General features: G+C 49.4%; 1 protein-coding gene across 1 annotated transcript in view; it reads left to right on the plus strand.

The window, feature by feature from the left end:
• Positions 1-25,607, plus strand: part of LOC121273017 (annexin A10-like) — a 194,980-nt gene that overhangs the window by 46,049 nt on the left and 123,324 nt on the right. The gene's annotated exons all lie outside the window — the stretch shown is intronic.

The following is a 25,607-nucleotide window of genomic DNA, read 5'->3' on the forward strand; positions in this document are numbered from 1 at the left end:
GTGACTCAATGAAAGGGCAGCTGGTGATTAGCGACTCAGTGTGAAAGCAGCTACTGATTAGTGACTCAGTGAAAGGGCAGCCGGTGGTTAGTGACTAAGTGAGGGGGCAGCTGGTGATTAGTGACTCAATCAGAGGGCAGGTGGTGATTAGTGACTCAGTGAAAGGGCAGCTGGTGATTAGTGTCTCAATCAGAGGGCAGGTGGTGATTAGTGACTCAGTGAAAGGGCAGCTGGTGATTAGTGTCTCAATCAGAGGGCAGCAGGTGATTAGTGACTCAGTGAGAGGGCAGCTGGTGATTAATGACTCAGTGAAAGGGCAGCTGGTGACTAGTCACTTGATGAGGGGGCAGCAGGTGATTAGAGACTCACTATAAGGGCAGCTGGTGATTAGTGACTCAGTGAAAGGGCAGCTGGTGATTAGTGACGGAGTGAGATAGCAGCAGGTGATTAGTGACTCAGTGTGAGGGCAGCTGGTGATTAGTGATTCAGTGTGAGCGCAGCTGATGATTAATGACTCAGTGAAAGTGCAGCTAGTGATTAGTAACTCAGTGATAGGGCAGCGGGTGATTAGTGACTCAGTGTGAGGGCAGCTGATGATTAGTGACTCAGTGAAAGGGCAGCAAGTGAACAGTGACTCAGTGAGAGGGCAGCTGGTGGTTAGTGACTAAGTGAGAGGGCAACTGGTGATTAGTGACTCAATCAGAGAGCAGCTGCTGATTAGTGACTCAGTGTGAGGGCACCTGGTGATTAATGACACAGTGTGAGGGCAGCTGGTGATTACTGATTCAATGTGAGGGCAGCTAGTGATTAGTGACACAGTAGAGGGCAACTGGTGATTAGTGATTCAGTGTGAGGACAGCTGGTGATGAGTGAATCAGTGTGAGGGCAGCTGGTGATTAGTGACTCAGTGAGAGGGCAGCTGGTAATTAGTGACTCAGTGAGAGGGCAGCTGGTGATTAGTGATTCAGTGTGAGGGCAGCTGGTGATTAGTGACTCAGTGAAAGGGCAGCTGGTGATTAGTGACTCAGTGAAGGGCAGCTGGTGACTAGTCACTTGATGAGGGGGCAGCAGGTGATTAGAGACTCACTATAAGGGCAGCTGGTGATTAGTGACTCAGTGAAAGGGCAGCTGGTGATTATTGTCTCAATCAGACGGCAGCTGGTGATTAGTGACTCAGTGAAAGGGCAGCTGGTGATTAGTGAAACAGTGAGATGCAGCGGGTGATTAGTAACTCATTGACAGGGCAGCTGAGGATTGGTGAATCAATCAGAGGGCAGCTGGTGATTAGTGACTCAATCAGAGGGCAGCAGTTGATTAGTGACTGATTGAGAGGGCAGCTGGTGTTTAGTGACTCAGTGTGAGCGCAGCTGGTGACTAGTGACTCAGTGAGGCGCAGCTGGTGATTAGTGACTCAGTGAAGGGCAGCTAGTGATTAGTGACTCAGTGAAAGGGCAGCTGGTGACTAGTGACTCAGTGAAGGGCAGCTGGTGATTAGTGACTCAGTGAAAGGGCAGCTGCTGATTAGTGACTCAGGGAAAGGGCAGCTGGTGATTAGTGACTCAGTGAGAGGGCAGCTGGTGATTAGTGACTTAATCAGAGGGCAGCAGGTGATTAGTGATTCAATCAGAGGGCAGCAGTTGATTAGTGACTGATTGAGAGGGCAGCTGGTGTTTAGTGACTCAGTGAGAGGGCAGCTGGTGATTAGTGAGACAGTGAGAGGGCAGCAGGTGATTAATGACTCAGTGTGAGGACAGCTGGTGTTTAGTTACTCAATGAAAGGGCAGCTACTGTTTAGTGACTCAGTTAGAGAGCAGCTGGTGATTAGTGACTCAGGGACTGGGCAGCTGGTGATTAGTGAATCAGTGAGACGGCAGCTGGTGATTAGTGAATCAGTGTGAAAGCAGCAGCTGATTAGTGACTCAGTGAAAGGGCAGCTGGTGGTTAGTGACTAAGTGAGAGGGCAACTGGTGATTAGTGACTCAATCAGAGGGCAGCTGGTGATTAGTGACTCAGTGAAAAGGCAGCTGGTGATTAGTGACTCAGTGAGAGAGCAGCTGCTGATTAGTGACTCAGTGTGAGGACACCTGGTGATTAATGACACAGTGTGAGGGCAGCTGGTGATTACTGATTCAATGTGAGGGCAGCTAGTGATTAGTGACACAGTAGAGGGCAACTGGTGATTAGTGATTCAGTGTGAGGACAGCTGGTGATGAGTGAATCAGTGTGAGGGCAGCTGGTGATTAGTGACTCAGTGAGAGGGCAGCTGGTAATTAGTGACTCAGTGAGAGGGCAGCTGGTGATTAGTGATTCAGTGTGAGGGCAGCTGGTGATTAGTGACTGAGTGAGATGGGAGCTAGTGATTAGTGAATCAGCCACTTGTTGAGAGGGCAGCTGGTGATTAGTGACTCACTTTGAGGGCAGCTGGTGATTAGTGACATAGTGAAAGTGCAGCTGGTGATTAGTGACTGAGTGAGATGGGAGCTGGTGATTAGTGAATCAGTGTGAGGGCAGCTGGTGATTAGTGACTTAATCAGAGGGCAGCAGGTGATTAGTGACTCAGTGAATGGGCAGCTGGTGATTAGTGATTCAATCAGAGGGCAGCAATTGATTAGTGACTGATTGAGAGGGCAGCTGGTGTTTAGTGACTCAGTGAGAGGGCAGCTGGTGATTAGTGAGACAGTGAGAGGGCAGCAGGTGATTAATGACTCAGTGTGAGGACAGCTGGTGTTTAGTTACTCAATGAAAGGGCAGCTACTGTTTAGTGACTCAGTGATAGTGCAGCCGGTGATTAGTGACTCAGGGACTGGGCAGCTGGTGATTAGTGAATCAGCGAGACGGCAGCTGGTGATTAGTGAATCAGTGTGAAAGCAGCAGCTGATTAGTGACTCAGTGAAAGGGCAGCTGGTGGTTAGTGACTAAGTGAGAGGGCAACTGGTGATTAGTGAATCAATCAGAGGGCAGCTGGTGATTAGTGACTCAGTGAAAAGGCAGCTGGTGATTAGTGACTCAGTGAGAGAGCAGCTGCTGATTAGTGACTCAGTGTGAGGGCACCTGGTGATTAATGACACAGTGTGAGGGCAGCTGGTGATTACTGATTCAATGTGAGGGCAGCTAGTGATTAGTGACACAGTAGAGGGCAACTGGTGATTAGTGATTCAGTGTGAGGACAGCTGGTGATGAGTGAATCAGTGTGAGGGCAGCTGGTGATTAGTGACTCAGTGAGAGGGCAGCTGGTAATTAGTGACTCAGTGAGAGGGCAGCTGGTGATTAGTGATTCAGTGTGAGGGCAGCTGGTGATTAGTGCCTCAATCAGAGGGCAGCTGGTGATTAGTGACTCAGAGAAAGGGCATCTGGTGATTAGTGACTGAGTGAGATGGGAGTTGTGATTAGTGAATCAGCCACTTGTTGAGAGGGCAGCTGGTGATTAGTGACTCAGTGAGAGGGCAGCTGGTGATTAGTGACTCAGTGTGAGGGCAGCTGGTGATTAGTGACGCAGTGTGAGGGCAGCTGGTGACTAGTGATTCAATGTGAGGGCAGCTAGTGATTAGTGACACAGTGAGAGGGCAGCTGGTGATTAGTGATTCAGTGTGCGGGCAGCTGGTAATTAGTGAATCAGTGTGAGGGCAGCTGGTGATTAGTGACTCAGTGTGAGGGCAGCTGGTGATTAGTGACTCAGTGAGTGGGCAGCTGGTGATTAGTGACTCAGTGTGAAGGCAGCTGGTGATTAGTGACACAGTGTGAGGGCAGCTGGTGACTAGTGAATCAGTGTGAGGGCAGCTGCTGATTAGTGACTCAGTGAAAGGGCAGCTGGTGGTTAGTGACTCACTGTGAGGGCAGCTGGTGATTAGTGGCTCAGTGAAAGGGAAACTGGTGATTAGTGTCTCAATCAGAGGGCAGCTGGTGATTAGTGACTCAGTGAAAGGGCAACTGTTGATTAGTGACTCAATGAAAGGACAGCTGGTGATTAGTGACTCAGTGAGAGGCAGCTGGTGATTAGTAACTCAATGAGAGGGCAGCTGGGGATTGGTGACTCAATCAGAGGGCAGCTGGTGATTAGTGTCTCAATAAAAGGGCAGCTGGTGATTAGTGACTCATTGAGAGGCAGCTGGTGATTAATGACTAAGTGAGAGGGCAGCTGGTGATTAGTGACTCAAACAGAGGGCAGCTGGTGATTAGTGACTCAAACAGAGGGCAGCTGGTGATTAGTGACTCAATGAAAGGGCAGCTGGTGATTAGCGACTCAGTGTGAAAGCAGCTACTGATTAGTGACTCAGTGAAAGGGCAGCCGGTGGTTAGTGACTAAGTGAGGGGGCAGCTGGTGATTAGTGACTCAATCAGAGGGCAGGTGGTGATTAGTGACTCAGTGAAAGGGCAGCTGGTGATTAGTGTCTCAATCAGAGGGCAGGTGGTGATTAGTGACTCAGTGAAAGGGCAGCTGGTGATTAGTGTCTCAATCAGAGGGCAGCAGGTGATTAGTGACTCAGTGAGAGGGCAGCTGGTGATTAATGACTCAGTGAAAGGGCAGCTGGTGACTAGTCACTTGATGAGGGGGCAGCAGGTGATTAGAGACTCACTATAAGGGCAGCTGGTGATTAGTGACTCAGTGAAAGGGCAGCTGGTGATTAGTGACGGAGTGAGATAGCAGCAGGTGATTAGTGACTCAGTGTGAGGGCAGCTGGTGATTAGTGATTCAGTGTGAGCGCAGCTGATGATTAATGACTCAGTGAAAGTGCAGCTAGTGATTAGTAACTCAGTGATAGGGCAGCGGGTGATTAGTGACTCAGTGTGAGGGCAGCTGATGATTAGTGACTCAGTGAAAGGGCAGCAAGTGAACAGTGACTCAGTGAGAGGGCAGCTGGTGGTTAGTGACTAAGTGAGAGGGCAACTGGTGATTAGTGACTCAATCAGAGAGCAGCTGCTGATTAGTGACTCAGTGTGAGGGCACCTGGTGATTAATGACACAGTGTGAGGGCAGCTGGTGATTACTGATTCAATGTGAGGGCAGCTAGTGATTAGTGACACAGTAGAGGGCAACTGGTGATTAGTGATTCAGTGTGAGGACAGCTGGTGATGAGTGAATCAGTGTGAGGGCAGCTGGTGATTAGTGACTCAGTGAGAGGGCAGCTGGTAATTAGTGACTCAGTGAGAGGGCAGCTGGTGATTAGTGATTCAGTGTGAGGGCAGCTGGTGATTAGTGACTCAGTGAAAGGGCAGCTGGTGATTAGTGACTCAGTGAAGGGCAGCTGGTGACTAGTCACTTGATGAGGGGGCAGCAGGTGATTAGAGACTCACTATAAGGGCAGCTGGTGATTAGTGACTCAGTGAAAGGGCAGCTGGTGATTATTGTCTCAATCAGACGGCAGCTGGTGATTAGTGACTCAGTGAAAGGGCAGCTGGTGATTAGTGAAACAGTGAGATGCAGCGGGTGATTAGTAACTCATTGACAGGGCAGCTGAGGATTGGTGAATCAATCAGAGGGCAGCTGGTGATTAGTGACTCAATCAGAGGGCAGCAGTTGATTAGTGACTGATTGAGAGGGCAGCTGGTGTTTAGTGACTCAGTGTGAGCGCAGCTGGTGACTAGTGACTCAGTGAGGCGCAGCTGGTGATTAGTGACTCAGTGAAGGGCAGCTAGTGATTAGTGACTCAGTGAAAGGGCAGCTGGTGACTAGTGACTCAGTGAAGGGCAGCTGGTGATTAGTGACTCAGTGAAAGGGCAGCTGCTGATTAGTGACTCAGGGAAAGGGCAGCTGGTGATTAGTGACTCAGTGAGAGGGCAGCTGGTGATTAGTGACTTAATCAGAGGGCAGCAGGTGATTAGTGATTCAATCAGAGGGCAGCAGTTGATTAGTGACTGATTGAGAGGGCAGCTGGTGTTTAGTGACTCAGTGAGAGGGCAGCTGGTGATTAGTGAGACAGTGAGAGGGCAGCAGGTGATTAATGACTCAGTGTGAGGACAGCTGGTGTTTAGTTACTCAATGAAAGGGCAGCTACTGTTTAGTGACTCAGTTAGAGAGCAGCTGGTGATTAGTGACTCAGGGACTGGGCAGCTGGTGATTAGTGAATCAGTGAGACGGCAGCTGGTGATTAGTGAATCAGTGTGAAAGCAGCAGCTGATTAGTGACTCAGTGAAAGGGCAGCTGGTGGTTAGTGACTAAGTGAGAGGGCAACTGGTGATTAGTGACTCAATCAGAGGGCAGCTGGTGATTAGTGACTCAGTGAAAAGGCAGCTGGTGATTAGTGACTCAGTGAGAGAGCAGCTGCTGATTAGTGACTCAGTGTGAGGACACCTGGTGATTAATGACACAGTGTGAGGGCAGCTGGTGATTACTGATTCAATGTGAGGGCAGCTAGTGATTAGTGACACAGTAGAGGGCAACTGGTGATTAGTGATTCAGTGTGAGGACAGCTGGTGATGAGTGAATCAGTGTGAGGGCAGCTGGTGATTAGTGACTCAGTGAGAGGGCAGCTGGTAATTAGTGACTCAGTGAGAGGGCAGCTGGTGATTAGTGATTCAGTGTGAGGGCAGCTGGTGATTAGTGACTGAGTGAGATGGGAGCTAGTGATTAGTGAATCAGCCACTTGTTGAGAGGGCAGCTGGTGATTAGTGACTCACTTTGAGGGCAGCTGGTGATTAGTGACATAGTGAAAGTGCAGCTGGTGATTAGTGACTGAGTGAGATGGGAGCTGGTGATTAGTGAATCAGTGTGAGGGCAGCTGGTGATTAGTGACTTAATCAGAGGGCAGCAGGTGATTAGTGACTCAGTGAATGGGCAGCTGGTGATTAGTGATTCAATCAGAGGGCAGCAATTGATTAGTGACTGATTGAGAGGGCAGCTGGTGTTTAGTGACTCAGTGAGAGGGCAGCTGGTGATTAGTGAGACAGTGAGAGGGCAGCAGGTGATTAATGACTCAGTGTGAGGACAGCTGGTGTTTAGTTACTCAATGAAAGGGCAGCTACTGTTTAGTGACTCAGTGATAGTGCAGCCGGTGATTAGTGACTCAGGGACTGGGCAGCTGGTGATTAGTGAATCAGCGAGACGGCAGCTGGTGATTAGTGAATCAGTGTGAAAGCAGCAGCTGATTAGTGACTCAGTGAAAGGGCAGCTGGTGGTTAGTGACTAAGTGAGAGGGCAACTGGTGATTAGTGAATCAATCAGAGGGCAGCTGGTGATTAGTGACTCAGTGAAAAGGCAGCTGGTGATTAGTGACTCAGTGAGAGAGCAGCTGCTGATTAGTGACTCAGTGTGAGGGCACCTGGTGATTAATGACACAGTGTGAGGGCAGCTGGTGATTACTGATTCAATGTGAGGGCAGCTAGTGATTAGTGACACAGTAGAGGGCAACTGGTGATTAGTGATTCAGTGTGAGGACAGCTGGTGATGAGTGAATCAGTGTGAGGGCAGCTGGTGATTAGTGACTCAGTGAGAGGGCAGCTGGTAATTAGTGACTCAGTGAGAGGGCAGCTGGTGATTAGTGATTCAGTGTGAGGGCAGCTGGTGATTAGTGCCTCAATCAGAGGGCAGCTGGTGATTAGTGACTCAGAGAAAGGGCATCTGGTGATTAGTGACTGAGTGAGATGGGAGTTGTGATTAGTGAATCAGCCACTTGTTGAGAGGGCAGCTGGTGATTAGTGACTCAGTGAGAGGGCAGCTGGTGATTAGTGACTCAGTGTGAGGGCAGCTGGTGATTAGTGACGCAGTGTGAGGGCAGCTGGTGACTAGTGATTCAATGTGAGGGCAGCTAGTGATTAGTGACACAGTGAGAGGGCAGCTGGTGATTAGTGATTCAGTGTGCGGGCAGCTGGTAATTAGTGAATCAGTGTGAGGGCAGCTGGTGATTAGTGACTCAGTGTGAGGGCAGCTGGTGATTAGTGACTCAGTGAGTGGGCAGCTGGTGATTAGTGACTCAGTGTGAAGGCAGCTGGTGATTAGTGACACAGTGTGAGGGCAGCTGGTGACTAGTGAATCAGTGTGAGGGCAGCTGCTGATTAGTGACTCAGTGAAAGGGCAGCTGGTGGTTAGTGACTCACTGTGAGGGCAGCTGGTGATTAGTGGCTCAGTGAAAGGGAAACTGGTGATTAGTGTCTCAATCAGAGGGCAGCTGGTGATTAGTGACTCAGTGAAAGGGCAACTGTTGATTAGTGACTCAATGAAAGGACAGCTGGTGATTAGTGACTCAGTGAGAGGCAGCTGGTGATTAGTAACTCAATGAGAGGGCAGCTGGGGATTGGTGACTCAATCAGAGGGCAGCTGGTGATTAGTGTCTCAATAAAAGGGCAGCTGGTGATTAGTGACTCATTGAGAGGCAGCTGGTGATTAATGACTAAGTGAGAGGGCAGCTGGTGATTAGTGACTCAAACAGAGGGCAGCTGGTGATTAGTGACTCAAACAGAGGGCAGCTGGTGATTAGTGACTCAATGAAAGGGCAGCTGGTGATTAGCGACTCAGTGTGAAAGCAGCTACTGATTAGTGACTCAGTGAAAGGGCAGCCGGTGGTTAGTGACTAAGTGAGGGGGCAGCTGGTGATTAGTGACTCAATCAGAGGGCAGGTGGTGATTAGTGACTCAGTGAAAGGGCAGCTGGTGATTAGTGTCTCAATCAGAGGGCAGGTGGTGATTAGTGACTCAGTGAAAGGGCAGCTGGTGATTAGTGTCTCAATCAGAGGGCAGCAGGTGATTAGTGACTCAGTGAGAGGGCAGCTGGTGATTAATGACTCAGTGAAAGGGCAGCTGGTGACTAGTCACTTGATGAGGGGGCAGCAGGTGATTAGAGACTCACTATAAGGGCAGCTGGTGATTAGTGACTCAGTGAAAGGGCAGCTGGTGATTAGTGACGGAGTGAGATAGCAGCAGGTGATTAGTGACTCAGTGTGAGGGCAGCTGGTGATTAGTGATTCAGTGTGAGCGCAGCTGATGATTAATGACTCAGTGAAAGTGCAGCTAGTGATTAGTAACTCAGTGATAGGGCAGCGGGTGATTAGTGACTCAGTGTGAGGGCAGCTGATGATTAGTGACTCAGTGAAAGGGCAGCAAGTGAACAGTGACTCAGTGAGAGGGCAGCTGGTGGTTAGTGACTAAGTGAGAGGGCAACTGGTGATTAGTGACTCAATCAGAGAGCAGCTGCTGATTAGTGACTCAGTGTGAGGGCACCTGGTGATTAATGACACAGTGTGAGGGCAGCTGGTGATTACTGATTCAATGTGAGGGCAGCTAGTGATTAGTGACACAGTAGAGGGCAACTGGTGATTAGTGATTCAGTGTGAGGACAGCTGGTGATGAGTGAATCAGTGTGAGGGCAGCTGGTGATTAGTGACTCAGTGAGAGGGCAGCTGGTAATTAGTGACTCAGTGAGAGGGCAGCTGGTGATTAGTGATTCAGTGTGAGGGCAGCTGGTGATTAGTGACTCAGTGAAAGGGCAGCTGGTGATTAGTGACTCAGTGAAGGGCAGCTGGTGACTAGTCACTTGATGAGGGGGCAGCAGGTGATTAGAGACTCACTATAAGGGCAGCTGGTGATTAGTGACTCAGTGAAAGGGCAGCTGGTGATTATTGTCTCAATCAGACGGCAGCTGGTGATTAGTGACTCAGTGAAAGGGCAGCTGGTGATTAGTGAAACAGTGAGATGCAGCGGGTGATTAGTAACTCATTGACAGGGCAGCTGAGGATTGGTGAATCAATCAGAGGGCAGCTGGTGATTAGTGACTCAATCAGAGGGCAGCAGTTGATTAGTGACTGATTGAGAGGGCAGCTGGTGTTTAGTGACTCAGTGTGAGCGCAGCTGGTGACTAGTGACTCAGTGAGGCGCAGCTGGTGATTAGTGACTCAGTGAAGGGCAGCTAGTGATTAGTGACTCAGTGAAAGGGCAGCTGGTGACTAGTGACTCAGTGAAGGGCAGCTGGTGATTAGTGACTCAGTGAAAGGGCAGCTGCTGATTAGTGACTCAGGGAAAGGGCAGCTGGTGATTAGTGACTCAGTGAGAGGGCAGCTGGTGATTAGTGACTTAATCAGAGGGCAGCAGGTGATTAGTGATTCAATCAGAGGGCAGCAGTTGATTAGTGACTGATTGAGAGGGCAGCTGGTGTTTAGTGACTCAGTGAGAGGGCAGCTGGTGATTAGTGAGACAGTGAGAGGGCAGCAGGTGATTAATGACTCAGTGTGAGGACAGCTGGTGTTTAGTTACTCAATGAAAGGGCAGCTACTGTTTAGTGACTCAGTTAGAGAGCAGCTGGTGATTAGTGACTCAGGGACTGGGCAGCTGGTGATTAGTGAATCAGTGAGACGGCAGCTGGTGATTAGTGAATCAGTGTGAAAGCAGCAGCTGATTAGTGACTCAGTGAAAGGGCAGCTGGTGGTTAGTGACTAAGTGAGAGGGCAACTGGTGATTAGTGACTCAATCAGAGGGCAGCTGGTGATTAGTGACTCAGTGAAAAGGCAGCTGGTGATTAGTGACTCAGTGAGAGAGCAGCTGCTGATTAGTGACTCAGTGTGAGGACACCTGGTGATTAATGACACAGTGTGAGGGCAGCTGGTGATTACTGATTCAATGTGAGGGCAGCTAGTGATTAGTGACACAGTAGAGGGCAACTGGTGATTAGTGATTCAGTGTGAGGACAGCTGGTGATGAGTGAATCAGTGTGAGGGCAGCTGGTGATTAGTGACTCAGTGAGAGGGCAGCTGGTAATTAGTGACTCAGTGAGAGGGCAGCTGGTGATTAGTGATTCAGTGTGAGGGCAGCTGGTGATTAGTGACTGAGTGAGATGGGAGCTAGTGATTAGTGAATCAGCCACTTGTTGAGAGGGCAGCTGGTGATTAGTGACTCACTTTGAGGGCAGCTGGTGATTAGTGACATAGTGAAAGTGCAGCTGGTGATTAGTGACTGAGTGAGATGGGAGCTGGTGATTAGTGAATCAGTGTGAGGGCAGCTGGTGATTAGTGACTTAATCAGAGGGCAGCAGGTGATTAGTGACTCAGTGAATGGGCAGCTGGTGATTAGTGATTCAATCAGAGGGCAGCAATTGATTAGTGACTGATTGAGAGGGCAGCTGGTGTTTAGTGACTCAGTGAGAGGGCAGCTGGTGATTAGTGAGACAGTGAGAGGGCAGCAGGTGATTAATGACTCAGTGTGAGGACAGCTGGTGTTTAGTTACTCAATGAAAGGGCAGCTACTGTTTAGTGACTCAGTGATAGTGCAGCCGGTGATTAGTGACTCAGGGACTGGGCAGCTGGTGATTAGTGAATCAGCGAGACGGCAGCTGGTGATTAGTGAATCAGTGTGAAAGCAGCAGCTGATTAGTGACTCAGTGAAAGGGCAGCTGGTGGTTAGTGACTAAGTGAGAGGGCAACTGGTGATTAGTGACTCAATCAGAGGGCAGCTGGTGATTAGTGACTCAGTGAAAAGGCAGCTGGTGATTAGTGACTCAGTGAGAGAGCAGCTGCTGATTAATGACTCAGTGTGAGGGCACCTGGTGATTAATGACACAGTGTGAGGGCAGCTGGTGATTACTGATTCAATGTGAGGGCAGCTAGTGATTAGTGACACAGTAGAGGGCAACTGGTGATTAGTGATTCAGTGTGAGGACAGCTGGTGATGAGTGAATCAGTGTGAGGGCAGCTGGTGATTAGTGACTCAGTGAGAGGGCAGCTGGTAATTAGTGACTCAGTGAGAGGGCAGCTGGTGATTAGTGATTCAGTGTGAGGGCAGCTGGTGATTAGTGTCTCAATCAGAGGGCAGCTGGTGATTAGTGACTCAGTGAAAGGGCATCTGGTGATTAGTGACTGAGTGAGATGGGAGCTAGTGATTAGTGAATCAGCCACTTGTTGAGAGGGCAGCTGGTGATTAGTGACTCACTTTGAGGGCAGCTGGTGATTAGTGACTCAGTGAAAGTGCAGCTGGTGATTAGTGACTGAGTGAGATGGGAGCTGGTGATTAGTGAATCAGTGTGAGGACAGCTGGTGAGTAGTGATTCAGTGTGAGCGCAGCTGATGATAAGTGACTCAGTAAAAGGGCAGCTGGTGATTATTGTCTCAATCAGACGGCAGCTGGTGATTAGTGACTCAGTGAAAGGGCAGCTGGTGATTAGTGAAACAGTGAGATGCAGCGGGTGATTAGTAACTCATTGACAGGGCAGCTGAGGATTGGTGAATCAATCAGAGGGCAGCTGGTGATTAGTGACTCAATCAGAGGGCAGCTGGTGATTAGAAACTCAGTGAAAGGGCAGATGCTGAATAGTGACTCAGTGAGAGCGCAGCTGCTGATTAGTGATTCAGTGTGAAGGCAGCTGGTGATTAGTGACTCAGTGAGGGGGCAGCTGGTGAGTAGTGACTCAGTAAGAGGGCACCTGGTGATTAGTGAATCAGTGAGAGGGCAGCTGGTGATTAGTGATAAGTGAGAGGGCAGCTGGTGATTAGTGACTCAATCAGAGGGCAGCTGGTGATTAGTGACTCAGTGAAAGGGCAGCTGGTGATTAGTGACTCAGTGAGAGGGCAGCTGGTGATTAGTGACTCAGTGTGAGGGCAGCTGGTGATTAGTGACGGAGTGTGAGGGCAGCTGGTGACTAGTGATTCAATGTGAGGGCAGCTAGTGATTAGTGACACAGTGAGAGGGCAGCTGGTGATTAGTGATTCAGTGTGCGGGCAGCTGGTAATTAGTGAATCAGTGTGAGGGCAGCTGGTGATCAGTGACTCAGTGTGAGGGCAGCTGGTGATTAGTGACTCAGTGAGTGGGCAGCTGGTGATTAGTGACTCAGTGTGAAGGCAGCTGGTGATTAGTAACACAGTGTGAGGGCAGCTGGTGACTAGTGATTCAATGTGAGGGCAGCTAGTGATTAGTGACACAGTGAGAGGGCAGCTGGTGATTAGTGACACAGTGCCAGGGCAGCTGGTGATTAGTGAATCAGTGTGAAAGCAGCTGCTGATTAGTGACTCAGTGAAAGGGCAGATGGTGGTTAGTGACTAAGTGAGAGGGCAGCAGGTGATTAGTGACTCAATCAGAGGGCAGCTGGTGATTAGTGATTCAGTGTGAGCGCAGCTGATGATAAGTGACTCAGTAAAAGGGCAGCTGGTGATTAGTGTCTTAATCAGAGGGCAGCTGTTGATTAGTGACTCAATCATATGGCAGCTGGTGATTAGTGACTCAGTGAAAGGGCAGCTGGTGATTAGTGACTCAGTGAGAGGCAGCTGGTGATTGGTAACTCAGTGAGAGGAGAGCTGGGGATTGGTGACTCAATCAGAGGGCAGCTGGTGATTAGTGACTCAATGAAAGGGCAGCTGGTGATTAGTGACTCATTGAGAGGCAGCCGGTGATTAGTGACTAAGTGAGAGGGCAGCTGGTGATCAGTGACTCAAACAGAGGGCAGCTGGTGATTAGTGACTCAATCATATGGCAGCTGGTGATTAGTGACTCAGTGAAAGGGCAGCTGGTGATTAGTGACTGAGTGAGATAGCAGCTGGTGATTAGTGAATCAGTGAGAGGGCAGGTGGTGATTAGTGAGTCAGTGCCAGGGCAGCTGCTGATTAGTGAATCAGTGTGAAAGCAGCTGCTGATTAGTGACTCAGTGAAAGGGCAGCTGGTGGTTAGTGACTCACTGTGAGGGCAGCTGGTGATTTGTGGCTCAGTGAAAGGGAAACTGGTGATTAGTGTCTCAATCAGAGGGCAGCTGGTGATTAGTGACTCAGTGAAAGTGCAACTGTTGATTAGTGACTCAATGAAAGGACAGCTGGTGATTAGTGACTCAGTGAGAGGCAGCTGGTGATTAGTAACTCAGTGAGAGGGCAGCTGGGGATTGGTGACTCAATCAGAGGGCAGCTGGTGATTAGTGTCTCAATGAAAGGGCAGCTGGTGATTAGTGACTCATTGAGAGGCAGCTGGTGATTAATGACTAAGTGAGAGGGCAGCTGGTGATTAGTGACTCAAACAGAGGGCAGCTGGTGATTAGTGACTCAAACAGAGGGCAGCTGATGATTAGTGACTCAATGAAAGGGCAGCTGGTGATTAGTGACTCAGTGAGAGGGCAGCTGGTAATTAGTGACTCAGTGAGAGGGCACCTATTGATTAGTGAATCAGTGAGAGGGCAGATGGTGATTAGTGACACAGTGCCAGGGCAGCTGGTGATTAGTGAATCAGTGTGAAAGCAGCTACTGATTAGTGACTCAGTGAAAGGGCAGCCGGTGGTTAGTGACTAAGTGAGGGGGCAGCTGGTGATTAGTGACTCAATCAGAGGGCAGCTGGTGATTAGTGATTCAGTGTGAGCGCAGCTGATGTTAAGTGACTCAGTAAAAGGGCAGCTGGTGATTAGTGTCTTAATCAGAGGGCAGCTGTTGATTATTGACTCAGTGAAAGGGCAACTGGTGATTAGTGACTCAATGAAAGGGCAGCTGGTGATTAGTGACTCATTGAGAGGAAGCTGGTGATTAGTGACTAAGTGAGAATGCAGCTGGTGATCAGTGACTCAAACAGAGGGCAGCTGGTGATTAGTGACTCAATCAGATGGCAGCTGGTGATTAGTGACTCAGTGAAAGGGCAGCTGGTGATTAGTGACTGAGTGAGATGGCAGCTGGTGATTAGTGAATCAGTGAGAGGGCAGCTGGTGATTAGTGACTTAGTGCCAGGGCAGCTGGTGATTAGTGAATCAGTGTGAAAGCAGCTGCTGATTAGTGACTCAGTGAAAGGGCAGCTGGTGATTAGTGACTTACTGTGAGGGCAGCTGGTGATTAGTGGCTCAGTGAAAGGGAAACTGGTGATTAGTGTCTCAATCAGAGGGCAGGTGGTGATTAGTGACTCAGTGAAAGGGCAGTTGGTGATTAGTGTCTCAATCAGAGGGCAGCAGGTGATTAGTGACTCAGTGAGAGGGCAGCTGGTGATTAATGACTCAGTGAAAGGGCAGCTGGTGACTAGTCACTTGATGAGGGGGCAGCAGGTGATTAGAGACTCACTATAAGGGCAGCTGGTGATTAGTGACTCAGTGAAAGGGCAGCTGGTGATTAGTGACGGAGTGAGATAGCAGCAGGTGATTAGTGACTCAGTGTGAGGGCAGCTGGTGATTAGTGATTCAGTGTGAGCGCAGCTGATGATTAATGACTCAGTGAAAGGGCAGCTAGTGATTAGTAACTCAGTGATAGGGCAGCGGGTGATTAATGACTCAGTGTGAGGGCAGCTGATGATTAGTGACTCAGTGAAAGGGCAGCAAGTGAACAGTGACTCAGTGAGAGGGCAGCTGGTGGTTAGTGACTAAGTGAGAGGGCAACTGGTGATTAGTGACTCAATCAGAGGGCAGCTGGTGATTAGTGACTCAGTGAAAAGGCAGCTGGTGATTAGTGACTCAGTGAGAGAGCAGCTGCTGATTAGTGACTCAGTGTGAGGGCACCTGGTGATTAATGACACAGTGTGAGGGCAGCTGGTGATTACTGATTCAATGTGAGGGCAGCTAGTGATTAGTGACACAGTAGAGGGCAACTGGTGATTAGTGATTCAGTGTGAGGACAGCTGGTGATGAGTGAATCAGTGTGAGGGCAGCTGGTGATTAGTGACTCAGTGAGAGGGCAGCTGGTAATTAGTGACTCAGTGAGAGGGCAGCTGGTGATTAGTGATTCAGTGTGAGGGCAGCTGGTGATTTGTGTCTCAATCAGAGGGCAGCTGGTGATTAGTGACTCAGTGAAAGGGCATCTGGTGATTAGTGACTGAGTGAGATGGGAGTTGTGATTAGTGAATCAGCCACTTGTTGAGAGGGCAGCTGGTGATTAGTGACTCAGTGAAAGGGCAGCTGATGATTAGTGACTCAGTGAAAGTGCAGCTGGTGATTAGTGACTGAGTGAGATGGGAGCTGGTGATTAGTGAATCAGTGTGAGGGCAGCTGGTGATTAGTGATTCAGTGTGAGCGCAGCTGATGATAAGTGACTCAGTAAAAGGGCAGCTGGTGATTAGTGTCTTAATCAGAGGGCAGCTGTTGATTAGTGACTCAGTGAAAGGGCAACTGGTGATTAGTGACTCAATGAAAGGGCAGCTGGTGATTAGTGACTCAGTGAGAGGCAGCTGGTGATTAGTAACTCAGTGAGAGGAGAGCTGGGGATTGGTGACTCAATCAGAGGGCAGCTGGTGATTAGTGACTCAATGAAAGGGCAGCTGGTGATTAGTGACTCATTGAGAGGCAGCCGGTGATTAGTGACTAAGTGAGAGGGCAGCTGGTGATCAGTGACTCAAACAGAGGGCAGCTGGTGATTAGTGACTCAATCATATGGCAGCTGGTGATTAGTGACTCAGTGAAAGGGCAGCTGGTGATTAGTGACTGAGTGAGATAGCAGCTGGTGATTAGTGAATCAGTGAGAGGGCAGGTGGTGATTAGTGAGTCAGTGCCAGGGCAGCTGCTGATTAGTGAATCAGTGTGAAAGCAGCTGCTGATTAGTGACTCAGTGAAAGGGCAGCTGGTGGTTAGTGACTCACTGTGAGGGCAGCTGGTGATTTGTGGCTCAGTGAAAGGGAAACTGGTGATTAGTGTCTCAATCAGAGGGCAGCTGGTGATTAGTGACTCAGTGAAAGTGCAACTGTTGATTAGTGACTCAATGAAAGGACAGCTGGTGATTAGTGACTCAGTGAGAGGCAGCTGGTGATTAGTAACTCAGTGAGAGGGCAGCTGGGGATTGGTGACTCAATCAGAGGGCAGCTGGTGATTAGTGTCTCAATGAAAGGGCAGCTGGTGATTAGTGACTCATTGAGAGGCAGCTGGTGATTAATGACTAAGTGAGAGGGCAGCTGGTGATTAGTGACTCAAACAGAGGGCAGCTGGTGATTAGTGACTCAAACAGAGGGCAGCTGATGATTAGTGACTCAATGAAAGGGCAGCTGGTGATTAGTGACTCAGTGAGAGGGCAGCTGGTAATTAGTGACTCAGTGAGAGGGCACCTATTGATTAGTGAATCAGTGAGAGGGCAGATGGTGATTAGTGACACAGTGCCAGGGCAGCTGGTGATTAGTGAATCAGTGTGAAAGCAGCTACTGATTAGTGACTCAGTGAAAGGGCAGCCGGTGGTTAGTGACTAAGTGAGGGGGCAGCTGGTGATTAGTGACTCAATCAGAGGGCAGCTGGTGATTAGTGATTCAGTGTGAGCGCAGCTGATGTTAAGTGACTCAGTAAAAGGGCAGCTGGTGATTAGTGTCTTAATCAGAGGGCAGCTGTTGATTATTGACTCAGTGAAAGGGCAACTGGTGATTAGTGACTCAATGAAAGGGCAGCTGGTGATTAGTGACTCATTGAGAGGAAGCTGGTGATTAGTGACTAAGTGAGAATGCAGCTGGTGATCACTGACTCAAACAGAGGGCAGCTGGTGATTAGTGACTCAATCAGATGGCAGCTGGTGATTAGTGACTCAGTGAAAGGGCAGCTGGTGATTAGTGACTGAGTGAGATGGCAGCTGGTGATTAGTGAATCAGTGAGAGGGCAGCTGGTGATTAGTGACTTAGTGCCAGGGCAGCTGGTGATTAGTGAATCAGTGTGAAAGCAGCTGCTGATTAGTGACTCAGTGAAAGGGCAGCTGGTGATTAGTGACTTACTGTGAGGGCAGCTGGTGATTAGTGGCTCAGTGAAAGGGAAACTGGTGATTAGTGTCTCAATCAGAGGGCAGGTGGTGATTAGTGACTCAGTGAAAGGGCAGCTGGTGATTAGTGTCTCAATCAGAGGGCAGCAGGTGATTAGTGACTCAGTGAGAGGGCAGCTGGTGATTAATGACTCAGTGAAAGGGCAGCTGGTGACTAGTCACTTGATGAGGGGGCAGCAGGTGATTAGAGACTCACTATAAGGGCAGCTGGTGATTAGTGACTCAGTGAAAGGGCAGCTGGTGATTAGTGACGGAGTGAGATAGCAGCAGGTGATTAGTGACTCAGTGTGAGGGCAGCTGGTGATTAGTGATTCAGTGTGAGCGCAGCTGATGTTTAATGACTCAGTGAAAGGGCAGCTAGTGATTAGTAACTCAGTGATAGGGCAGCGGGTGATTAATGACTCAGTGTGAGGGCAGCTGATGATTAGTGACTCAGTGAAAGGGCAGCAAGTGAACAGTGACTCAGTGAGAGGGCAGCTGGTGGTTAGTGACTAAGTGAGAGGGCAACTGGTGATTAGTGACTCAATCAGAGGGCAGCTGGTGATTAGTGACTCAGTGAAAAGGCAGCTGGTGATTAGTGACTCAGTGAGAGAGCAGCTGCTGATTAGTGACTCAGTGTGAGGGCACCTGGTGATTAATGACACAGTGTGAGGGCAGCTGGTGATTACTGATTCAATGTGAGGGCAGCTAGTGATTAGTGACACAGTAGAGGGCAACTGGTGATTAGTGATTCAGTGTGAGGACAGCTGGTGATGAGTGAATCAGTGTGAGGGCAGCTGGTGATTAGTGACTCAGTGAGAGGGCAGCTGGTAATTAGTGACTCAGTGAGAGGGCAGCTGGTGATTAGTGATTCAGTGTGAGGGCAGCTGGTGATTTGTGTCTCAATCAGAGGGCAGCTGGTGATTAGTGACTCAGTGAAAGGGCATCTGGTGATTAGTGACTGAGTGAGATGGGAGTTGTGATTAGTGAATCAGCCACTTGTTGAGAGGGCAGCTGGTGATTAGTGACTCAGTGAAAGGGCAGCTGATGATTAGTGACTCAGTGAAAGTGCAGCTGGTGATTAGTGACTGAGTGAGATGGGAGCTGGTGATTAGTGAATCAGTGTGAGGGCAGCTGGTGATTAGTGATTCAGTGTGAGCGCAGCTGATGATAAGTGACTCAGTAAAAGGGCAGCTGGTGATTATTGTCTCAATCAGATGGCAGCTGGTGATTAGTGACACAGTGAGATGCAGCTGGTGATTAGTAACTCAGTGACAGGGCAGCTGGGGATTGGTGAATCAATCAGAGGGCAGCTGGTGATTAGTGACTCAATCAGAGGGCAGCTGGTGATTAGAAACTCAGTGAAAGGGCAGATGCTGAATAGTGACTCAGTGAGAGCGCAGCTGCTGATTAGTGATTCAATGTGAAGGCAGCTGATGATAAGTGACTCAGTAAATGGGCAGCTGGTGATTATTGTCTCAATCAGACGGCAGCTGGTGATTAGTGACTCAGTGAGAGGGCAGCTGGTGATTAGTGACACAGTGAGATGCAGCTGGTGATTAGTAACTCAGTGACAGGGCAGCTGGGGATTGGTGAATCAATCAGAGGGCAGCTGGTGATTAGTTACTCAATCAGAGGGCAGCTGGTGATTAGAAATTCAGTGAAAGGGCAGATGCTGAATAGTGACTCAGTGAGAGCGCAGCTGCTGATTAGTGATTCAATGTGAAGGCAGCTGGTGATTAGTGACACAGTGAGGGGGCAGCTGGTGATTAGTGACTCAGTGAGAGGGCACCTGGTGATTAGTGAATCAGTGAGAGGGCAGCTGGTGATTAGTGACTCAGTGCCAGGGCTGCTGGTGATTAGTGACTCAGTGTGAAAGCAGCTGCTGATTAGTGACTCAGTGAAAGGGCAGCTGGTGGTTAGTGACTCAGGGACTGGGCAGCTGGTGATTAGTGAATCAGCAAGACGGCAGCTGGTGATTAGTGAATCAGTGTGAAAGCAGCAGCTGATTAGTGACTCAGTGAAAGGGCAGCTGGTGGTTAGTGACTAAGTGAGAGGGCAGCTGGTGATTAGTGACTCAATCAGAGGGCAGCTGGTGATTAGTGACTCAGTGAGGGGGCAGCTGGTGATTAGTGACTCAGTGAGAGAGCAGCTGCTGATTAGTGACTCAGTGTGAGGGCACCTGGTGATTAATGACACAGTGTGAGGGCAGCTGGTGATTACTGATTCAGTGTGAGGGCAGCTAGTGATTAGTGACACAGTAGAGGGCAACTGGTGATTAGCGATTCAGTGTGAGGACAGCTGGTGATGAGTGAATCAGTGTGAGGGCAGCTGGTGATTAGTGACTCAGTGAGAGGGCAGCTGGTAATTAGTGACTCAGTGAGAGGGCAGCTGGTGATTAGTGATTCAGTGTGAGGGCAGCTGGTGATTAGTGTCTCAATCAGAGGGCAGCTGGTGATTAGTGACTCAGTGAAAGGGCATCTGGTGATTAGTGACTCATTGAGAGGCAGCTGGTGATAAATGACGAAGTGAGAGGGCAGCTGGTGATTAGTGACTCAAACAGAGGGCAGCTGGTGATTAGTGACTCAATGAAAGGGCAGCTGGTGATTAGTGACTCAGTGAGAGGGCAGCTGGTAATTAGTGACTCAGTGAGAGGGCACCTATTGATTAGTGAATCAGTGAGAGGGCAGATGGTGATTAGTGACACAGTGCCAGGGCAGCTGGTGATTAGTGAATCAGTGTGAAAGCAGCTACTGATTAGTGACTCAGTGAAAGGACAGCTGGTGGTTAGTGACTAAGTGTGCGGGCAGCTGGTAATTAGTGAATCAGTGTGAGGGCAGCTGGTGATTAGTGAATCAGTGAGAGGGCAGCTGGTGATTAGTGACTCAGTGCCAGGGCTGCTGGTGATTAGTGACTCAGTGTGAAAGCAGCTGCTGATTAGTGACTCAGTGAATGGGCAGCTGGTGGTTAGTGATAAGTGAGAGGGCAGCTGGTGATTAGTGACTCAATCAGAGGGCAACTGGTGATTAGTGATTCAGTGTGAGGGCAGCTGGTGATTAGTGTCTCAATCAGAGGGCAGCTGGTGATTAGTGACTCAGTGAGAGGGCACCTGGTGATTAGTGAATCAGTGAGAGGGCAGCTGGTGATTAGTGACACAGTAGAGGGCAACTGGTGATTAGTGATTCAGTGTGAGGGCAGCTGGTGATTAGTGATTCAGTGTGCGGGCAGCTGGTGATTAGTGACTCAGTGAGAGGGCAGCTGGTGATTAGTGACTCAGTGTGAGGGCAGCTGGTGATTTGTGACGCAGTGTGAGGGCAGCTGGTGACTAGTGATTCAATGTGAGGGCAGCTAGTGATTAGTGACACAGTGAGAGGGCAGCTGGTGATTAGTGATTCAGTGTGCGGGCAGCTGGTAATTAGTGAATCAGTGTGAGGGCAGCTGGTGATTAGTGACTCAGTGTGAGGGCAGCTGGTGATTAGTGACTCAGTGAATGGGCAGCTGGTGATTAGTGACTCAGTGTGAAGGCAGCTGGTGATTAGTAACACAGTGTGAGGGCAACTGGTGACTAGTGATTCAATGTGAGGGCAGCTAGTGATTAGTGACACAGTGAGAGGGCAGCTGGTGATTAGTGACACAGTGCCAGGGCAGCTGGTGATTAGTGAATCAGTGTGAAAGCAGCTGCTGATTAGTGACTCAGTGAAAGGGCAGATGGTGGTTAGTGACTAAGTGAGAGGGCAGCAGGTGATTAGTGACTCAATCAGAGGGCAGCTGGTGATTAGTGATTCAGTGTGAGCGCAGCTGATGATAAGTGACTCAGTAAAAGGGCAGCTGGTGATTAGTGTCTTAATCAGAGTGCAGCTGTTGATTAGTGACTCAGTAAAAGGGCAACTGGTGATTAGTGACTCAATGAAAGGGCAGCTGGTGATTAGTGACTCAGTGAGAGGCAGCTGGTGATTAGTAACTCAGTGAGAGGAGAGCTGGGGATTGGTGACTCAATCAGAGGGCAGCTGGTGATTAGTGACTCAATGAAAGGGCAGCTGGTGATTAGTGACTCATTGAGAGGCAGCTGGTGATTAGTGACTAAGTGAGAGGGCAGCTGGTGATCAGTGACTCAAACAGAGGGCAGCTGGTGATTAGTGACTCAATCATATGGCAGCTGGTGATTAGTGACTCAGTGAAAGGACAGCTGGTGATTAGTGACTGAGTGAGATAGCAGCTGGTGATTAGTGAATCAGTGAGAGGGCAGCTGGTGATTAGTGAGTCAGTGCCAGGGCAGCTGCTGATTAGTGAATCAGTGTGAAAGCAGCTGCTGATTAGTGACTCAGTGAAAGGGCAGCTGGTGGTTAGTGACTCACTGTGAGGGCAGCTGCTGATTAGTGGCTCAGTGAAAGGGCAACTGGTGATTAGCATCTCAATCAGAGGGCAGCTGGTGATTAGTGACTCAGTGAAAGGGCAACTGTTGATTAGTGACACAATGAAAGGACAGCTGGTGATTAGTGACTCAGTGAGAGGCAGCTGGGGATTGGTGACTCAATCAGAGGGCAGCTGGTGATTAGTGTCTCAATGAAAGGGCAGCTGGTGATTAGTGACTCATTGAGAGGCAGCTGGTGATAAATGACGAAGTGAGAGGGCAGCTGGTGATTACTGACTCAAACAGAGGGCAGCTGGTGATTAGTGACTCAATGAAAGGGCAGCTGGTGATTAGTGACTCAGTGAGAGGGCAGCTGGTAATTAGTGACTCAGTGAGAGGGCACCTATTGATTAGTGAATCAGTGAGAGGGCAGATGGTGATTAGTGACACAGTGCCAGGGCAGCTGGTGATTAGTGAATCAGTGTGAAAGCAGCTACTGATTAGTGACTCAGTGAAAGGACAGCTGGTGGTTAGTGACTAAGTGAGGGGGCAGCTGGTGATTAGTGACTCAATCAGAGGGCAGCTGGTGATTAGTGATTCAGTGTGAGCGCAGCTGATGATAAGTGACTCAGTAAAAGGGCAGCTGGTGATTAGTGTCTCAATCAGAGGGCAGCTGTTGATTAGTGACTCAGTGAAAGGGCAACTGGTGATTAGTGACTCAATGAAAGGGCAGCTGGTGATTAGTGACTCATTGAGAGGAAGCTGGTGATTAGTGACTCATTGAGAGGAAGCTGGTGATTAGTGACTAAGTGAGAATGCAGCTGGTGATCAGTGATTCAAACAGAGGGCAGCTGGTGATTAGTGACTCAATCAGATGGCAGCTGGTGATTAGTGACTCAGTGAAAGGGCAGCTGATGATTAGTGACTGAGTGAGATGGCAGCTGGTGATTAGTGAATCAGTGAGAGGGCAGCTGGTGATTAGTGACTTAGTGCCAGGGCAGCTGGTGATTAGTGAGTGTGAATGCAGCTGCTGATTAGTGACTCAGTGAAAGGGCAGCTGGTGATTAGTGACTCACTGTGAGGGCAGCTGGTGATTAGTGGCTCAGTGAAAGGGAAACTGGTGATTAGTGTCTCAATCAGAGGGCAGCTGGTGATTAGTGACTCAGTGAAAGGGCAGCTGGTGATTAGTGTCTCAATCAGAGGGCAGCAGGTGATTAGTGACTCAGTGAGAGGGCAGCTGGTGATTAATGATTCAGTGAAAGGGCAGCTGGTGACTAGTCACTTGATGAGGGGGCAGCAGGTGATTAGAGACTCACTATAAGGGCAGCTGGTGATTAGTGACTCAGTGAAAGGGCAGCTGGTGATTAGTGACTGAGTGAGATAGCAGCAGGTGATTAGTAACTCAGTGTGAGGGCAGCTGGTGATTAGTGATTCAGTGTGAGCGCAGCTGATGCTTAATGACTCAGTGAAAGGACAGCTAGTGATTAGTAACTCAGTGATAGGGCAGCGGGTGATTAGTGACTCAGTGTGAGGGCAGCTGATGATTAGTGACTCAGTGAAAGGGCAGCAAGTGAACAGTGACTCAGTGAGAGGGCAGCTGGTGATTAGTGACTAAGTGAGAGGGCACCTGCTGATTTGTGACTCAGTAAGAGGGCATCTGGTGATTTGTGACTCATTGAGAGGGCAGCTGGTGATTAGTGACTCAGTGAGAGCGCAGCTGGTGATTAGTGACTCAATCAGAGGGCAGCAGTTGATTAGTGACTGATTGAGAGGGCAGCTGGTGTTTAGTGACTCAGTGTGAGCGCAGCTGGTGACTAGTGACTCAGTGAAGCGCAGCTGGTTATTAGTGACTCAGTGAAAGGGCAGCTGGTGACTAGTGACTCAGTGAAGGGCAGCTGGTGATTAGTGACTCAGTGAAAGGGCAGCTGGTGATTAGTGACTCAGGGAAAGGGCAGCTGGTGATTAGTGATTCAGTGAGAGGGCAGCTGGTGATTAGTGACTCAGCGTGAGGGCAGCTGGTGATTAGTAACTCATTGAGAGGGCAGCTGGTGATTAGTGGCTCAGTGAAAGGGCAGCTGCTGATTAGTGATTCAGTGTGAGCGCAGCTGATAATTAGTGACTCAATCAGAGGGCAGCTGGTGATTAGTGACTCAGTGAAAGGGCAGCTGGTGATTAATGACTCAGTGAGAGGGCAGCTGATTTTTAGTGACTCAGTGAGAGGGCAGCTGGTGATTAGTGACTCAATGAGAGTGCAGCTGGTGATTACTGACTCAGTGTGAGGGCAGCTGGTGATTAGTGATTCACGGTGAGGGCAGCTGATGATTAGTGACTCAATCAGAGGGCAGCAGGTGATTAGTGACTCAGTGAATGGGCAGCTGGTGATTAGTGACTTAATCAGAGGGCAGCAGGTGATTAGTGACTCAGTGAATGGGCAGCTGGTGATTAGTGATTCAATCAGAGGGCAGCGGTTGATTAGTGACTGATTGAGAGGGCAGCTGGTGTTTAGTGACTCAGTGAGAGGGCAGCTGGTGATTAGTGAGACAGTGAGAGGGCAGCAGGTGATTAATGACTCAGTGTGAGGACAGCTGGTGTTTAGTTACTCAATGAAAGGGCAGCGACTGTTGAGTGACTCAGTTAGAGAGCAGCTGGTGATTAGTGACTCAATCAGAGGGCAGCTGGTGATTAGTGAATCAGCGAGACGGCAGCTGGTGATTAGTGAATCAGTGTGAAAGCAGCAGCTGATTAGTGACTCAGTGAAAGGGCAGCTGGTGGTTAGTGACTAAGTGAAAGGGCAACTGGTGATTAGTGACTCAATCAGAGGGCAACTGGTGATTAGTGACTCAGTGAAAAGGCAGCTGGTGATTAGTGACTCAGTGAGAGAGCAGCTGCTGATTAGTGACTCAGTGTGAGGGCACCTGGTGATTAATGACACAGTGTGAGGGCAGCTGGTGATTACTGATTCAATGTGAGGGCAGCTAGTGATTAGTGACACAGTAGAGGGCAACTGGTGATTAGTGATTCAGTGTGAGGACAGCTGGTGATGAGTGAATCAGTGTGAGGGCAGCTGGTGATTAGTGACTCAGTGAGAGGGCAGCTGGTAATTAGTGACTCAGTGAGAGGGCAGCTGGTGATTAGTGATTCAGTGTGAGGGCAGCTGGTGATTAGTGTCTCAATCAGAGGGCAGCTGGTGATTAGTGACTCAGTGAAAGGGCATCTGGTGATTAGTGACTGAGTGAGATGGGAGCTAGTGATTAGTGTATCAGCCACTTGTTGAGAGGGCAGCTGGTGATTAGTGACTCAGTGAAAGGGCAGCTGGTGATTAGTGACTCAGTGAAAGTGCAGCTGGTGATTAGTGACTGAGTGAGATGGGAGCTGGTGATTAGTGAATCAGTGTGAGGGCAGCTGGTGATTAGTGATTCAGTGTGAGCGCAGCTGATGATAAGTGACTCAGTAAAAGGGCAGCTGGTGATTATTGTCTCAATCAGACGGCAGCTGGTGATTAGTGACTCAGTGAAAGGGCAACTGGTGATTATTGTCTCAATCAGACGGCAGCTGGTGATTAGTGACTCAGTGAAAGGGCAGCTGGTGATTAGTGACACAGTGAGATGCAGCTGGTGATTAGTAACTCAGTGACAGGGCAGCTGAGGATTGGTGAATCAATCAGAGGGCAGCTGGTGATTAGTGACTCAATC

Source organism: Carcharodon carcharias, chromosome 1 (genome assembly GCF_017639515.1).
Source record: "Carcharodon carcharias isolate sCarCar2 chromosome 1, sCarCar2.pri, whole genome shotgun sequence".
NCBI classification, from domain to species: Eukaryota; Metazoa; Chordata; class Chondrichthyes; order Lamniformes; family Lamnidae; genus Carcharodon; species Carcharodon carcharias.